Below are 17,888 nucleotides of genomic sequence, written 5' to 3' on the forward strand. Positions count from 1 at the left end.
TAGAGAAAGGAAAAGACATACCCAGAGTCAAGGGAGAGAAGGGGTTGGGGAAGAATCTTATGTGAGACGTCAAAACCAAAGTAAAATAGTAAAGATAAAAGGGAACCAAAGAAAGCAAGATATATGATGGAGCCTTAGTGAACATTAGTTATAAACATTGCATTTCAGTATATGATATTATTAATATAAATACCTTTTGCAATAATGATTTGCTGTATAATTATTTTTACAGCTCCTTAATGGTTACATACATCTATAAGATTAGAAATATGCTAAATAATGTAATAAAAGCAAACATATAAAGTCTAATTATTAATACTTGGGGGGTTGTAGTATTAGCAATAAAGGCATTATTACTATAATAGTTAAATTAAATCAAGCAGAGAACTGAATTTGGTCCTTGTCCGTAACTTCTTAACTCCATTGTGATTAGGACTGTGTTTATAAAAACAAAGTGATTTTGATCCCACCTCTATTCAAATAATAAATCCAGAATTGAAACCTGGCTATATGAAGAAAAAACTTGGATAACAAATAATTCTAATTTATAGGTCACACCATCTTATAAACAAACTATCTACTATAGGATTAGTTGAAATCACACACACACACATTCAGTCACTATGATTGAAAACACAGACCAAATATTTGACTGAATGAATTGGGCAACTTTAGTATTTTAATTACAATTTTGTCAATGGAAGGGCATAGTTTATGTTATCTATTTGAACTAACTATATAATTTTCTAAATAACTAATTTAAAAAATGAATTTATTACAAATTCTAAATAAATAAAACAGATAAACATTTTTAGTAATAATAGAGTACTGCTGTGATGTAATTAAGATTGTTGGTGACTGATAGAATTCAGACACTCCCTTGCCATTATTAACATAATTTTTTTTTTTCCTAATGCCCACTATGTGTTATTCAAACGGGACATTAGAGTGAATAGCACAAGCGGACATTTTAGCAGTAGCCGAAAATCAGGATTTGTAACTTACAATGTGATAGCTGTTCTAAGTCTGTAACCCATTTACCTTAAGGAACCAAATAATAGCCTTAATACTCGGTATTTAAGTCACCTTGTTTATAGTTTTACAAATATTTAAGAAGTTAACCACTTTTCCATTTAAAACTACAAAAAGAACATCAATAATTAATGACTCCAGTTCAACATGAGCAGGTTGATAAGTCATATTATTAGGATGGAATGGACTTAAGCAGGACACTTTTATGCTCACATGAAAGATGTTGTTTTGTGCTTTCTCCAGGCCTTATGTTGGTTTACAATGGAGGACCTTTAATGACCTGAAGTCTTTTATGAAATAAGGTGAGGTATAAATACATAAGAATAAACAAACTGATCATTATTATAGAATTATATTTTGTTGTTTTTCTATTAGGAAGATTAAGATGATGGAGAATGAAACATAAATCAATTAGCAGAGTCTTCAGATGATTAAACCCCTCCTGATTTGCAAGCACACTCTCAATAAACAACAACTTCTTTTCTTCCTCTTCCTCCTCCTCCTCTTCTTCTTCTTCTTCTTCTTCTTCTTCTTCTTCTTCTTCTTCTTCTTCTTCTTCTTCTTCTTCTTCTTCCTCCTCTTCTTCTTCCTCTTCTTCCTCTTCAGCTTCTGCTTCTGCTTCCTTCTTCCTGTTTCTTCGTAGTTGCTGTGTGGGAGCAAAAACACTAAAATGCCAACTCTATGTATATAAGTAAATGAAACAAACACATAACAAATACATATAACGAGGAAAAAACTTAAAGAAAGATGGCAGTGGCCAACACAAATATTTCAATAGTTAGTGAGATTTTGAGTGAACAACATTTTAATGCTTACACTGACTTTAAAGCTTCATTCTCTTTGCCTTCTAGTTTGGTTTCAAAATATTTATTTTCACACTTTTAAGGTTATGGATTTTCCGATAAGACCTCCCAGTTGCCAGTAAGCTGGATCTCAGTTTTTAAAAGTATTTTCTAGGCACTATGAAGATATTAAAATTTTTTTCTGTGTACTTTAAAACTATCATAATATCATCTGAAAAAACTCTAGACTTTTGTAATCAAGGATAGCTTAACTAGAGATGACCTAAATACCAATGTCAAATCATACATTGGAAACTGTTGTGCTTCTAGGTATTGAAATGCCTAAGAGCTTGCACGGAGTATCAGGAAGTTGGTGGGGCAAATATCATTTAGATTCCAAGCTTTTTTTCTCCCACATTTGTATATCTGAAGTCAATAAATTTTATCTTGGGAAAATGAGATTATTGAATATCAAATATTGAACTATGGGCTGAGGATCTAGCTTATAGAATAGCCTTACATTATGAAAAATAAAGAAAGCACTAGGAAAATGTCTATAATAATTTAGCTTTTAATTCTTCTCCCTGAGTTAATTCATTGGTACTGCTCTACAACTAGATGACATGAACACACATGTGGATGGTAAATGATAACAAAGATCATTGTTAACATGATTAATGAATTATGCTTGACATCATTTTATATTTACTTACTTTTTATCCATGTGCTCTTACCATGCAGAAAGCTTAGTTCATGTCCATTCTAGAGAGAGTTTGACATGTTAGATAATGAAGTTTTATGTGATACCTATTCAGAAGGTAGCTGGCTCTGTGCTCACTGCTCTGTGTTTTGCCAGCATATCTGTTAAGTATGAGAAGATCGTGTCCTCTTTTCATCAGCATTCTCCTTCTCCTCCTTCAGCTATTAGTCCCTTAGACTTTAGTAAAAGAACAGTGCACATTCCTTTTGTGGGCAAATGTGTGGGCCTAAATACTTTATTTTTTTGTAGTCAATCTTTCTTAGGTGAAATAGGCAATCTGGGAATCACTTACATTTAAACTAAAGAAATATTAAACTAAAAAAAAAATCAGTTTTCAGCATTTAATTTGTTGTGTGCATTATATATACACAATCAAAATAAATACTGCTATGCCCTTTTCATTTATCTAGTTTGTTCCTCTTGAATTTACCAAGTTCACTAAAGACGTTCATCTTTCCATCCTTAATGCATGGATGTCACAACAGATTTTGGCAATGCTGTGTGAATCTGATTTGTTTTCTTTACTAGCACACAATATAAAGCTATTAGTTGCCTTGAATTATACAAAAAAAGTTGAAACCTGGCAAACCAATGGAATGCTGACTCTTGTTTTTGATCTATTGAATTATCAGCACCTTTTAGCCAAATAGCTTTAAATCTCCAATCAAAATATTTACTTACTTAGAAAAAGATAATCTATTTTGAGAATATTATTGCTGATTATAACAACAGAGCAATCATAGCCATGCATGTAAGATAAATATTGTGTTTGACTAAGGATAAAATAAATATTTTGTATTATATGTATTTTATTCTATTATTTTATGATATCAAAGGACCAGTGATAAATGTAGGGTAATAAATAGAACATAATCTGTGTATTTGAACATGTTTTAAAACATTTTGTTCATTTAATTAAAATTAAATTTTAATGTCCCTACATATAAGCATGTAAATAGAAAACATTTAGACAGAGGAGAGTGTAAAGAAAACTATGGCAAGCAAAATTTAACAAACATTTAGTAGTCTTTACATTTAACTATATTTTAACTTTATTTTTATTATGGAATACAGTATTCACCTTTATTAAAGGGTTTGATAAAAAGATGTTTAAAGTTTTATCAAATTCCTGAGATAAGTTAAAAAAAAGAAGAAAATTTCCAATAAAGATATACAGAGTTTAGTTTATTTTGGAATGAAGATTCAAGTCTGATCCTTTGCATATGAATGTTGGACCTTGGATGTGAATTCCTGACTAATGGTTAAAGTGGACTTAGGATCTTTCCTTGAGGACAAATAGAATTGAGGAAGAGATAAATCTGAGAAGCATTAAGAAGCTATGTCTTCCTGCATGAGATCATCAGTAATAAATCCAGGCAGAGATAAGGAAGATAATGAAATAGAGATTATCTGCTAATGTTAGAGTTCTCCATAGAAATACAGCAAAAGTGGTGAATTGTTTGCCTAATAATAGTAACTCTGGGCTGTATCAACAAGTTTAAGAGAGAACAAATAAGATATTATATCTGGTGATCAATTTAGAATATTCATAACGTTTCAGACCTAAAATTTAAGCATTATAGAAAAGTCTCAAATTAGTGACTTTTAATAAAACCTGCCAAATAATCTTACTAATTCAAATCCCAATTTATAGTCCTCATTCATTATAGGAATTATATTTTCATTAAATTTTTTTCTTGAATGATTAGTTTGTAGTAGTTATACTCTGAAATGATAGAGATTAGAAAATCAGCAAATTTTTTTTTCACAAAAATTATATTTGATATAGTAAGACATTTAACGGGTGTTGACAAATATGTTGCCAGAGTAAACATATAACGGATTTGGACTAGGTGTTTACGTTTGGATATCATTCATTATGAAGAAAATGTAAACAGAAAAAGGCAGTTATTCCCAAGTGTCTCACACATACTTATGAAAAGAATCCACCAACAGGCTTTGTGTGAGCAATAAGGCTGCTTATTTCAACTGGGTGCAGGTGGGCTGAGTCCGAAAAAGGAGTCAGCAAAAGGTGGTGGGATTATCCTTAGTTCTTATAGGTTTTGTGATAGGCAGTGGAGTTAGGAGCAATGTTTTGTGGGCAGGGCGTGGATCTCACAAAGTACATTCTCAAGGGTGGGGAGAATTACAAAGAACCTTCTTAAGTGTGGGGGGAGATTATAAAGAACCCTCTTAAGGGTGGGGGAGAGTACAAAGTACATTGATCAGTTAGGGTGGGGCAGAAACAAATCACAATAGTGGAGTGCCATCAGTTAAGGCTATTTTCACTTCTTTTGTGGATCTTCAGTTGATTCAGGCCATCTGGATGTATACACACCTGCAGGTCACAGGGGATATGATGGCTCAGCTTGGGCTCAGAGGCCTGACATAAAATAACTTCCATGTTTGTGTTATATTTTGCTATGAAGGATAAGGAACACGAAAGCATGTTTGTAAACTGTGAGTGACAGAATAGGAACAGAGACTCTAATGATGCAGTATAGTGATGGCTTAATGAAGAAGCACAGTGCTTTCAAAGATAATAGAAGATGGCATCCAGAACACATGTATAGGAACTAATCATTGACATGGGAGAAAAGAATCAGAGCACAGATCACTGGATTTGTGGAGGGAGAAGATACCTTTGGTTTTGGATATCTTCGGTTTGTTTTGGGTACCTTAAGTTTGTTTAACAATGTTATGAAAAATCATTAGCTAAGAGTGAAGTAGTGAGAAGAGAATAAAATATTTAAGAATAGAGAAAGTGACACAAAATAATCTCCTGAGGAGTGTGAGAGTGAGTGTACAGCTAGCTATAGAACTAGAGTAAATTGCTGATCCAGCTACAAGTTCATCTGATTTTACAGAAGATGACGTGAAATCATCCAACCTGCCCAGTTGGTCAATATGTCTACCCATGCTTAGTCCCTACCCCCACTTCAACCACAGAAAATGAGGCAAGAGAAGGTGAAACAATCTGAGAAGACTTTTTTCCCTTTTCCAAAAGAAAGATTATGATAGACGATGGATGTATTACGTTTGCTACTGTTGCCACTATAAATTACCTCTCATTGGGTAGACTAAAACAAGAGAATTGTGTTCTTTCACAGTTCTCGCAGCAAGAAATGTAAAGTCAAAGTACCAGCAGAGCTATGAAGCCTCTAAGAATGAATCCTTCCTTTTCTTTTCTGGCTTTGGGTAGCCCCAGATTTTCCTTGGCTTGCAGCAGCATAAATCCAATCGCTTCCTTGGTTTCTGTCATAACGTGGCTTTCTTCCTTTGTACAACTCTAGTAAATCATAAGCAAATAATTTATAATTAAGACCCCAAAAGTAAATGCAACAACAACAAAAATAAATATATGATATTTAATTAAACTAAAAATCTCCTGAACAGCAAAAGAAATTATCAACAGAATATAGATAACCTACAGATTGAGAGAAAATATTTGCAAACTATGCATCCAATAAAGAACAAACATCTAGAATCTACAAAGAATTTAAACAAATTACCAAGAAAAAAACTTCAACTAAAAAGTGAGCAAATATCATGAACAGACATTTCAAAAGAAGATATACAAATAGCCAACAAACATGAAAATTGATCAATATCAACATCAGTAGTCGTGAGGGAAATGCAAATTAAAACCACAATGAGAGACCACTTTTCCCCCGTAAGCATGAACATTATTGAAAAAACAAAAACAACAGATGTTAGCAATGATGCAGTGAAAAGGGAATGCTATTCACTGTTGGTGAGAATGTAAATTAGTATGACTTTTATGGAAAATAGTATCAAGATTTCTAAAAGAACTGGAAGTAGATTTATCATTTGATCCAGCAATCCTGCTACTGGGTATCTACTCAAAGTAAAATAAATCATTATATCATGACACCTGCACTCATATGTTTATTGAAGCACAATTCACAATTGCAAAGATATGGAATTAATTTAAATGCCCATTAACAGATGAGTGGATAAAGAAAATATGGCATGTGTGTGTGTGTGTTTGTATAAACACACACATACACACACACATACCATGCAATACATTTGTGTGTGGATATATATGTATGTGTGTATAGAGAGAGACATGGAAATCTATATGTGTTTGCATATATATATGCATATACATACATAGATACACACACACACACACACACACACACCATGGAATGCTACCCTCCAGCCATAAAAAAGATGAAATAATGCCTTTTGCAGCAACTTCGATGGAACTGGTGGCCATTATCTTAAGTGAAATTACTCAGGAATGGAAAACCAAATACTATATGTGTTTACTTGTAAGTGGGGGAGCTAAACTATGGGTATGCAGAGGCATATAGAGTGGTATAATAGATACTGGAGACTCAGAAGAGAGAAGGATGAGAGGAGGGTATGGTATGAAAAATTATCTATTGGGTATAGTGAACACTATTCAGGTGATGGGTGCACTAAAAGCCCCAGATTTCACCACTATACAACTCATCCGTGTAACCAAAAACTGTCAGGCCTTTGAGCCCAAGCCAAGCCATCGCATCCACTGTGACTTACACGTATATACTTCCAGATGGCCTGAAGTAACTGAAGAATCACAAAAGAAGTGCAAATGCCCTGCCCCGCCTTAACTGACATTCCACCACAAAAGAAGTGAAAATGGCCAATCCTTCCCTTAAGCGATGACATTATCTTGTGCCTGGCTCAAAAAGCTCCCCCACTGAGCACCTTGTGACTCCCACTCCTGCCCGCCAAAGAACAACCACCCTTTGACGGGAATTTTCCTTTACCTACCCAAATCCTATAAAATGGCCCCATCCTTATCTCCCTTCACTGACTCTCTTTTCGGACTCAGCCCGCCTGCACCCAGGTGAAATAAACAGCCATGTTGCTCACACAAAGCCTGTTTGGTGGTCTCTTCACATGGACGCTCATGACAAAAACCACTTGAATTCCTAAAGCTATTGAAATAAAAAAATTTCCCCCTTTCTCTTATTCAACACCAGTCATTGTTTTTAGGGCTCATTTAAGTCCAAGATGATTTCATCTTGAGGTCCTGAACTAATAATATCTGCAAAGACTCATTTCAAAAATAAAATGATTTTATGAGGTTTCAATGGACATCAGTTTAGGGTGCACACTGTTCAACCCACTACAATGGACTTAGCACAACCAAAAGAGGTTCTTACCTGAGGCTAAATTCCTGAGTGTGTCTGTGGTATTTGGCTGAGATGATTATGCTATGTACAAGCATTTCACTTACTCGTCTTGTTTTCCACCTTATTTTCCTCACATTCTCTCTAGTACCTACTACATTTGGGCCCTTTCAAATTTTATTTTATTCTTTTTCAATTTTTCCAACAGTTTTTACGCTCCTCTGTAATGTCTTTATATTATGAGCATATTAGGGTTCTCTAGAGGGACAGAACTAATGGGATAGATGTAGGAATTTATTAAGGAGTACTGAATCACACAATCACAACATGAGGTCCCATAATAGACCGTCTGCAAGCTGAGGAGCAAGAAAGTCAGTCCAAGCCCCAACCATGAAGAACTTGGAGTCCGATGTTCAAGGGCAGGAAGCATCCAGCACAGGAGAAAGATGTGAGCTGGGAGACCGAACCAGTCTAGTCTTTCCCCGTTCTTCTGCCTGCTTTTATTCTGGCTGCGCTGGCAGCTGATTAGATTTTGCCCACCCAGATTGAGGATGGGTCTGTGTTCCCCAGCCCACTAACTCAAACGTTAATCTCCTTTGACAACACCCTCACAGACACACCCAGAAAGAATACTCTGCATCCTTCAATCCAATCAAGTTGACAAGTAATATTAACCATCACAATGAGTTACATTATTGCCACATTTTAATACACCAAAGTATATTGCTCAGTTTGTTTTTCATCTTCCATAAATTTGTTAAGATCTCTCACTTTTTGTCTCCCCAGCCGCCTCCTTACATTTTCTTGTTATTGTCTGAGTTGATACCTTTTTGAATTTCTATATTGTAATTGCAATGTCGTTTCCCAATGGATGATAGAGTACTTAACATTTCATTTGAGACCAAAAATTTTATTTTCCAGTTTTTAATGCGTACTTTTATTTTCTTGTTTTGTTACAGGAATTGCCTTTCCATTGTGTTGCTTTGCTTCTATGGGCATGTTTCCTTCTAGTATTTTACAAAACTCATCTTCAAATTTTCTTTCTACTGATTGATTTTTAACTTAATATCTTAATGCTCTTTATTTCCCATTATGAAAAGTGGGAAAAATGAGAAAATTAGTTCATTTATATTTCCTCATACTTCTCCTTCAAGCTTCTTTTTCCGCACTATTTATTAATTATATTTACTATTTTTAATACTTTTCATGGTTCTTTTCAAAATTATAGCAGACATTTTTGTTTATTAACTTTATTAAATTTAGATGCCTTTTTGGCCCAACACCTCAGTGAGAAAAATGTGAAATCATATGCACTTGCATATGGTGTTCTCTGTTGTCTTCTCTTTTATGTTTTTTTAAAAATTGTATTTAATCATCAGTATCATAATATTTACCTTTTATTAAATATAATTTTCATGGTTGATTACTCTTGGTAATGGCTACACCAGGCATTTCACCATAGCTTGGGGAGAATTTCCTTCAAAATTGGCTGAATTTTAAAATCTTTTAATGCAAACATAGCGGGGTCAGCAGAGAGGAAAATGAGAGGAGGTGATAACTCTAGTAGAAGGGGTGATAACTCTAGTAGACATACTGTCTATCAGTGAAAGGCAGGGCAGATATTCCAAAACTACAGAAAGGAAGGGAGGAATGGAATAAGAATACAGTCAATTTTAGTGACTGATGGTAAAAGTTCAAGGAAGAGCCCACCTAATGCTATTTTTTTAAAACTGTGAAAATGATACCATTATGTACTGAACTGAGGGCAATGTTTGCAGGCTCAGAATCTGGGACTGAATAGAGAATGTGTAAAAGAGGGATTGAACATTAAGAAATGTTGTGTAGGCCTTGAATACACATTTCTCCAAAGACATAAAAATGGCCAACAGGCATATGAGAAGATGCTCAGTATCAGTAATCATCAGGAAAACACAAATTAGGAATACTATGAGATGCCACCACATACCTATTAAGATAGGTGTTATCAAAAAGATAAGAGATAACAAGTGTTGGTGAGGGTGTAGAGAAGAAGAAATCCTTGTACACTGTTTGTGGGGATGTAGATTGGTTCTGATATTGTGGAAAAAAGTATGAAGGTTCCCAAATAAATTAAAGATATAACTACAATGTGACCCAGCAAATCCTCTTCTGGGTATATACTCAAAGGAAATGAGTTCACCACCTCATAAAGATATCTGCCCTCCTATGTACATTGCAACATTGATTCACAATAGCCAAGATATGGAAACAACCTAGTGGTCATTGATGGATGCATAAAGAAATTGGTACATATATATGACGGAATATGGTTCTGTCTTACAAAAGAAGAAAATCCTGTCATTTGCTACAACATGGATGAATGTGGAGAACAAAATGCTAAGTAAAGTAATCAAGACAGAAAGAAAAATATTACATGACCTCACTTCTATGCGGAACCCCATAAAAAGTCAAATATACAGAGATACAGATACTAGAGGCAGGCTAGAGGAAATATAAAGATGTAGGTCGAAAGATACAAAGTAGCATTTACTTAGAGTGAACAAGTCTCAAACTGTGATGTATACCATGAGAACTATAGTTTATAAGAGTATATTGTATTCAGGGTTTTAAATAAATGAGTAGATGCTGCTGTTGCCACATAAATACATGCACACACAGACAAACACCAACGGATAACTATGTGACATAATAGATATGTTACTTTGCTTCAACATAGTAATCATTTTACTATCTATAGGTATTATCTCATTACATCATGTTGTATACTTTAATTATACACAATAAAATTTATTTAAAAAAGAAAAATGTGGGAAGTCAAAGAATAAACTGACAAGAAAAATATAGCACTGGAAGGCAGGATTTAAGTGCTTAATGAAGTCAGTGAGCATGCTTTTAAACATGATTGTGTAATGGCACTTGAAAAAAAATAAATTTTTTGTTATTTTAGAGATGAGTTCTCCCTTTGTCGCTAAGGTTGGAGCATGTGGTACAATTATAGCTCATTGCAGCCTCTAATTCCTGGGCTCAGGTGACTCTTCCTCCTTAGCCTCTGCAGCAGCTAGGACTACAGGCACATATCACCACACCCAGTTAATTTTTGTATTTTTTTTTTTTTTGTAGAGGCAGAGTCTCACTGTTGTATAGACTGATCTCAGATTACTGACCTCAAGTGGTCTTCCTGCCTGGGCCTCAAAGTGCTGAGGACTATAGGCATGGGCCACAGCATCCAGCCTTTAAAGTCTCTTAAAAACATTGTCTGTGAGGTCTGGAAGTATTACATGCCATATGCTTTGCGCTACTGTTAGTGGGCCTTACAAAGATTCTATCGCATTTGTCTTAAATTCCCATGTTACATATGAAGAAATTAACACAACATTGAAATATTGCCGAAACTCACAATTTGAAAGTCAGCATATCATATTTTGTTATGCATCAGAAATAGTAAAATAAAACTTATATGCCTCTAATAAATATATTATTAAAAAAAATACTTGCACTTGCTTTATCACAAATGAAGTTTAAAAACACATAAACACAAATAGAAAGCAACTTGGGTCAAAATCCCCAGGAATCATTTTCTTAGATTTATTTTGTTGCCACCATAAAGCAATATATTTTATACAATTTTTTTGCCCAGATACCAAATTACTCTTATCACTAGATCCATTCAATATATGCTACTAAATTTTGTTTAATTTGTTCCCTTAGATAAGTCTTTTAAAAAAATTACCTATAATGAGAAGGTGAGCCAAAGCAATTCTATGCTTCATATGGTGTTCAGAATTTGGCATACTACAATCATGAAAAACCCCAAAGCATGGGTTTTTAAGCAGATGTCTTGCTTGTATAGGTTCATAATACATTGGCAGATTTTTCTTCACAAACTCTAAGACTCCTTGCTTTTCAGTTAGGTGGAAGAAGAGACAGGCCTGATAAATGTCTAGGGGGAAAAAATAAATCAGTGCAGCTGTGACCCAGGTCAGAATTATTCTTAATATTCACAATTAATTTCTGGAGAGCAGCTTGTATACAATATTGCCAGCTGCTCCTTTAACAAATATGTGCACATTTTTGGCAACTACAGATTTTGTAATTTGCTCCCCTCACATGAAAACCAAAAAAAGGTGAAATTATCTAGTATGCTTTTCTTTTTTCTCTTCTTAGTTTATTTTACAATAATAATGCCTTATAACATATGCACTGTAAGCAAGAGTAAATCAAGAATGATGTGGTACCTGAGCTACAAACAAGCCTCTTTCAAGTTAGGAGGCATATCTTAATTAAAAATTGGTTGAATGGTAAAGATAGACCTCTAAAAGACTTTGTTTTTGTTATGAATCTCTGTAGAGATATTTTCTATTTCATTTTGCTAATCCATTTATGTACTTTGTTTATAAAGTAGACACAGGATGAAATTATATTATTTCAGATTCAACTATGAATGGTTTAAATCTGAAATGAAAGGCAGTATAATTATGCATGTTTTAATGGAGGTGAATAGTACAAAGCAGTGAATATTTCTTATGCAAGGTGGTACTGCTCTGTCATTCCAAATCTCTTTAGAATTCGTTTTTATAGATTCCTGTTCAGAGTCTGAAGGATGAACTAGAAGACCTTTTGACATCAACTCTTTCTATGTGTGAACTCTTAACACTAAAAAAACACCAATTAAGAAAATGCAGTGATACAAGTTGACTATTACATAAATTCATTCAAAAGGGAGACAGCTTATATAGCTCGATTTAGCCATTCCATAAAGTATACACGTATCAAAACATCAGGCTATGTGGTATAAGTACATTCAAGTTTTACTTGTCAAAGAAAATAAATTAATTTTCAAAAGGATGAACAGAATCACATTATGATGAATACAGAGGAACTTTGGGATAATACAGACTTTGTATTTACAACTTCCTAATTAGAAGCTATGTTTTCTTCAAAAACCCATTCTTTCTAGGTTTCGTTTGTAAAAAAAAAGAAGTTTATATGCATAGACTTAATAGGATTTCTGAAATATAGCCTCAAATACTTACAAAATAAAATAGATTATGTTCCGCTTTTGTAAAATACACTTATTTGAAGCAGTGTGAAAACGAAATGATATGGGTGTTAATGGGAGAGCACTTATAGGGGTCATACCAAGAATCCCAGTATAAGTAGTAATAACTCAACAATAATCAAACCTTATTCTGAGCATCTGGATATTCAAAGAAATAATAGGAAGGATCAATTCTAAATTTATATTTTATTTCTTTAAAAATTTTTTTTCTACTATTAATATTAATTTAAAAAAAACTTGTCAAAATTTTTGTCATTGATTTCTAGGGGAGGCATGTACTTTTAAATAACTTCTAATTACATATATATATATATATTTACAATATATAGCCTCTGATTTGGGGAAGGATTAGGGGAACATATGACCTGATTTTATTGAAATTCAGGTGTGTTAAACAGTTATATTAATTAGAGCTCTTAGCTCTAGCTAAGAGCTACCATAACAAAATGTCACAGACTGAGTGACTTAAACTACAGAAATTTATTTTCTCACAATTCAGGAGGCTAGAAGTCTGAGATCAAGGTGCCAACAGGATTGATTTCCTCTGAGACCTTTTTCCTTCACATGTAATTGGCCTTCTTTTTCTCCCTGTGTCTTCATATAGTCTTCCGTGTTCATGTCTGTGTCTCAATCTCCTCCTCTGATAAGAACACCAGTCAGATTGGATTAGCGCCCACTCATACGACCTCATGTAGCATTAATTACTCTTAAAATCTCTCCAAATGCCATCGCCTTTTGAGATACCACACTATGAATTCTGTGGGTGTTGAATTATTATATTTCAAATGGTTACCTTTCCAATACTCAGCAATGCTTTATATGAAACATTTTGGGAGAAACTTGAAGATTTGTACCTTGTATATTAATCATTATAAAATATTGCTTTTTATCCTCTTCCATTGCCATAGTTTTCCATTTATCTTAACAATATTGCTACCAATGCCTTTTTCTGAGTTTCATATTCAATTGTCTAGTGCTTTATCCGTTATATGATAATCAGTGGTGTCATGTCACTTTTATTTTAATTTCTTAACAATAGAATATTGCTGTTTTTTTTAAAGCTCAGTTGGAAGGTTTTTCATTCATTTGTTTATTTGTTTTGAAACCTCAATTATTTAAACACTTTCGATGACTTCACATTGCATTAAGAATTAAATTCAAGTTTCTTACTCTGGCCCACCAGGCCCCAGCTGATCTCACCTCTTTCTACACATCTAACTATATTTCTCAATGCCTCATCTCTCATTTTACCATGAGCATATTCCGAAGACTTCCTCTTTATTGTCAGTTTCTCTGCGTACTATGCCTAGAATTTGCCCATAGTGTTACCTCTTCCCAGACTGAACTTCTACAAACTGTTGTCTTTGTTGTTCTAGTCTTACCATTCAGATTTCAGCTTGTATATCTTTTCACAAAAGCATTTGGTGACCTCCCTGTCTGTCACTCAGCCCAGCTCTTGTTTTTTTAAAAAAAGCCAGTCATTTTCTATCACATTGCTTCTCCTTATTTCCTTCACAGCCCAAATCTGTCTTGGTGTATTTCTATATTAGCATTGCAATGGCATGTTTTGTGATGAATGATGTGCTTTATATCGGCACTGTCCAATACAGTAGCCATTAACCACATATGTCTATTGAGCACTGGAAATGTAGCTACTAAGACTGCAAACTAAATTATTAATTTTATTTCATGTTAATTCATTTAAGTATAAAATAAAGAAGCCACATGTGGATGCTGGTTACTGTATTAGGCAGCACAGTTCTCTCCTCTATTAAATCCAAAATTCCATGGTGATAAGAAATTTTCCTGTGTACAGTAGTAATCTATGTAATATGGTACTGAGAATATTCATACCTGGGAATGGTAAGCATATAAAATATTTGTGAAATTAATGAACGAATACATTGATGAATTATAGGAACATATATTCATTTTTATTGAGGTTATAAATATATTCTGTTTGAATCCTGCTTTGTAATCTAAGATCTGTGGGATCATCTTTCTTCTTTCCTTTCTCCTGACTTCAGTAAAATCGACCATATCTTTGCTTTCAGTTTTCCTCATATATGATGAAATATTCTATTAATAATTGTTAATATATTAAATTTTAATAATTAACTCCAGCCTCTTTTCCAAATGGTTTACGTATGTTAACTAATTTGATCTTAACAATAACCACATGAATTCATTATTACTGTGGTTTCTTTATTACTCCCATTCTACAGAGATAGAACCTGAGGCATGAGGTTTTTAAGTAACATATCCAAGTTATCTAGTTCATAAATGAGTGAGGGGGGCTGCAGAGTTCAGTCTCTTAGCCATTATTCTATATTGCATCTCACTTGAAAACCTTTATTCTTTTATAGTAGTAGCTATCTTTAAATTGACAAACATATTTAAAATTATTTAACATTATGCTGAAATATAAATATTAAGAAATTAAGAGTATTTATAAAACAAGACAAGATTTTGATGACACATTCTTTTCTAGATTTTTTTTGTCTTTTACTGTAAGCTTCATCCCAGTCTGATAGTTGTGTTGCTTAAATAATTTGGACTTGAAAAAGGTTGAAAAAGAGGAACAGAGAAAGAGAAAAGTTGCCTCTGCTTAGCCTTTGAGCAGGCCTGATTTTAGGAGAATGCTGAGAACAATATAAGCCATGTGCTTTCCCTGTGGGCTCTTTCTTCTCTTCCAGGCTCATCCCAAATATTAGTATAGTGAACTCTGCTATTTTTCCATCATAGATCTATACTGACTAATTGGTAAACAAGTGAAGCAAACTTGTCACATAATTACATGATTTATTAATGCCACTGCACTATTTAGAGTCAAGAGAGAAATTAACTGCTTTGCAAAAATCCTAAAATTTCAAAACCACTCATGTCTGGAAGTACATATTTTTACAAAATCCAAATTCATGTTTTGGATCCACTTGCAGTTTTAACTTGTCTTTTTGAAGCTGTCTGTGTCAAAGTTCTGCCTGTATTCTTTCCCAAATTAGTCTTCCCCTCCATCATTTATTTATACGTCATTAGTGGCATTGTAACTTCAGTTTGGAGCCAGCAAAGTTCATTCTTAAAGCCTGTTTATTTCTTTCTTTGCAATGACACTAAAGCTAGTTGATATTCTTCCAAATGTGCAGAAAATATGGTTGTGTGATAAAAATTGTATAAAGAACCAAATGTTTCCTTTCTGTTATGTCTTATAAATACCATTTGGTTTTAATCTGACCTTTGCCATTCTTATTTTGATTGATTATGCAAGCCTCTTTTTACCTCATATTAACTTATTTACTTCTAAAATACTATTTGAATTAAATACTAATATATTTGATTAGTTTTACTCTTCATCATTTTACTCTCAAGATATGAATATACATAAATAGAAATGTAGAAATATTACATTCAAATCCAGATGGATTCAAGTTTGGCTTGGCAAAGACAATATTTTAAAAGTCTCAGGAAATGTAGGTGAATAATTTTTAGACCTGATGTAGGGAAGGATTTGATAAGTAAGATATAAAAAAAGTAGTTTGATGTATTTGACTGTATTAAAATAAAGCACTCTTAAATATAGTAAATATAAAGGTTATAAGCCTGGAAAGCAATTTAAACAGACATAACCATCAAAGGATTCACATAAAAATATATAAAGAATCATCCCAAGTCAATAAAAGTGGTATAGAATTCTGGGGAAAAAAATGGAGCAGAAACACAAACACATTTCAAAGACTAGGAAACACACCTGTCCAATTAATATATAAAAAGACACCCAACCTTCAATTACAAAAATCTAGTTATCTTCTTTATTTTTTATTTTACTTCACTTTTCTGTGGCACTGAATAATGGTTTCACATTTCTTGGAATCTCTTTGTTTTACTGACTTTCAGTAGTAGATGTTCAATCACACTCCTTTGTATGTGGGACAGATTCCTTCCTGTTACAACCTCCTGTCTATTCTTAGTTCAACAGTTTCATTTAACAAACTTGTCTTACACACCTTTTATATCCCAATCACTACATTACTCATGGATGATGGAAAATGAAAAAGACATACTCCTTGTTATCCTTGTCCTCGAAGTGCTTATGATCTAGTGAAAGAAGACAGGGGCATAACAGATAAATTTTAGCGTCAACTTCCTCACCCAATCATTCTACCAAACTAATGTGATATATCACCTCTTCTGTGAAACTATCTGGAGCTTGGTTGTCAGCTGTCACAGATAATGTAGGTGCCGAGGATACCATCATTAATTCGTATTTTCTTTTTTTATGATGGGAGTGAAACTTCACGTTGTCTATGACAAGGAAAAATAACATATTATAAAAATCATGTTCTAAATTTTATAATGAAGATTATATATGTATATATATAATTTTAATGCAAATACAACCAGTAACAGAGACATCAGAAAGGAAATAACGGTGGACAAAACCTTGATGGGCAAAATAGGCATATTGATAAGGGTTGTTGGTTAGATATGTGAGATATAAAAATAATTGTTTATCTTGATTATATGTAGAGAAATTAAGACCAGTTTGTCTCCAGATAAATATTTGGCCTTTGGAATGCATACACTTTTTTTCTAGTCAACTAGAAATCATGAGAAAAGAAGTAGCAACCATTAAAAAATATGAGCATCTTTAAGCTGTATTAATGCTAAAGTAGGTTGTCGTTGTACATATTAATCACATCTCTTGCCCTTGAGGATTTTGCAATATTATTAGGAAAGAAAAAGATGAATATTATATAACATAATTTCAAAACTGCACTGGGTTAAGAGAGGTGAGTCAGAGATTATATTGCTAGGTTACAAGATTCATCTTTTAATGGTAGAAATACCTATGTATGGCCCTGCTTCAGTTCTTGCACAAAAAGGAGTTAGACATTTCATCATCTCTTGGAATTTATAACCTGGCTGTAACCATATGTCTAGTCAAATGAAGTCTCAGAAATTGTCCAACTCTAATTTTATTCACATTCTTCAGTTGCAGATGAATAGCAAAAATTAACTGTATAGATAAGGATCCACTATTTTCACTGTCTGTAAATATATGCATGGGAAATAATATAATTAGTGGTCTCAACACAGTGCTTTTGGAG

Source organism: Chlorocebus sabaeus, chromosome 3 (genome assembly GCF_047675955.1).
Source record: "Chlorocebus sabaeus isolate Y175 chromosome 3, mChlSab1.0.hap1, whole genome shotgun sequence".
Taxonomy (NCBI): Eukaryota; Metazoa; Chordata; class Mammalia; order Primates; family Cercopithecidae; genus Chlorocebus; species Chlorocebus sabaeus.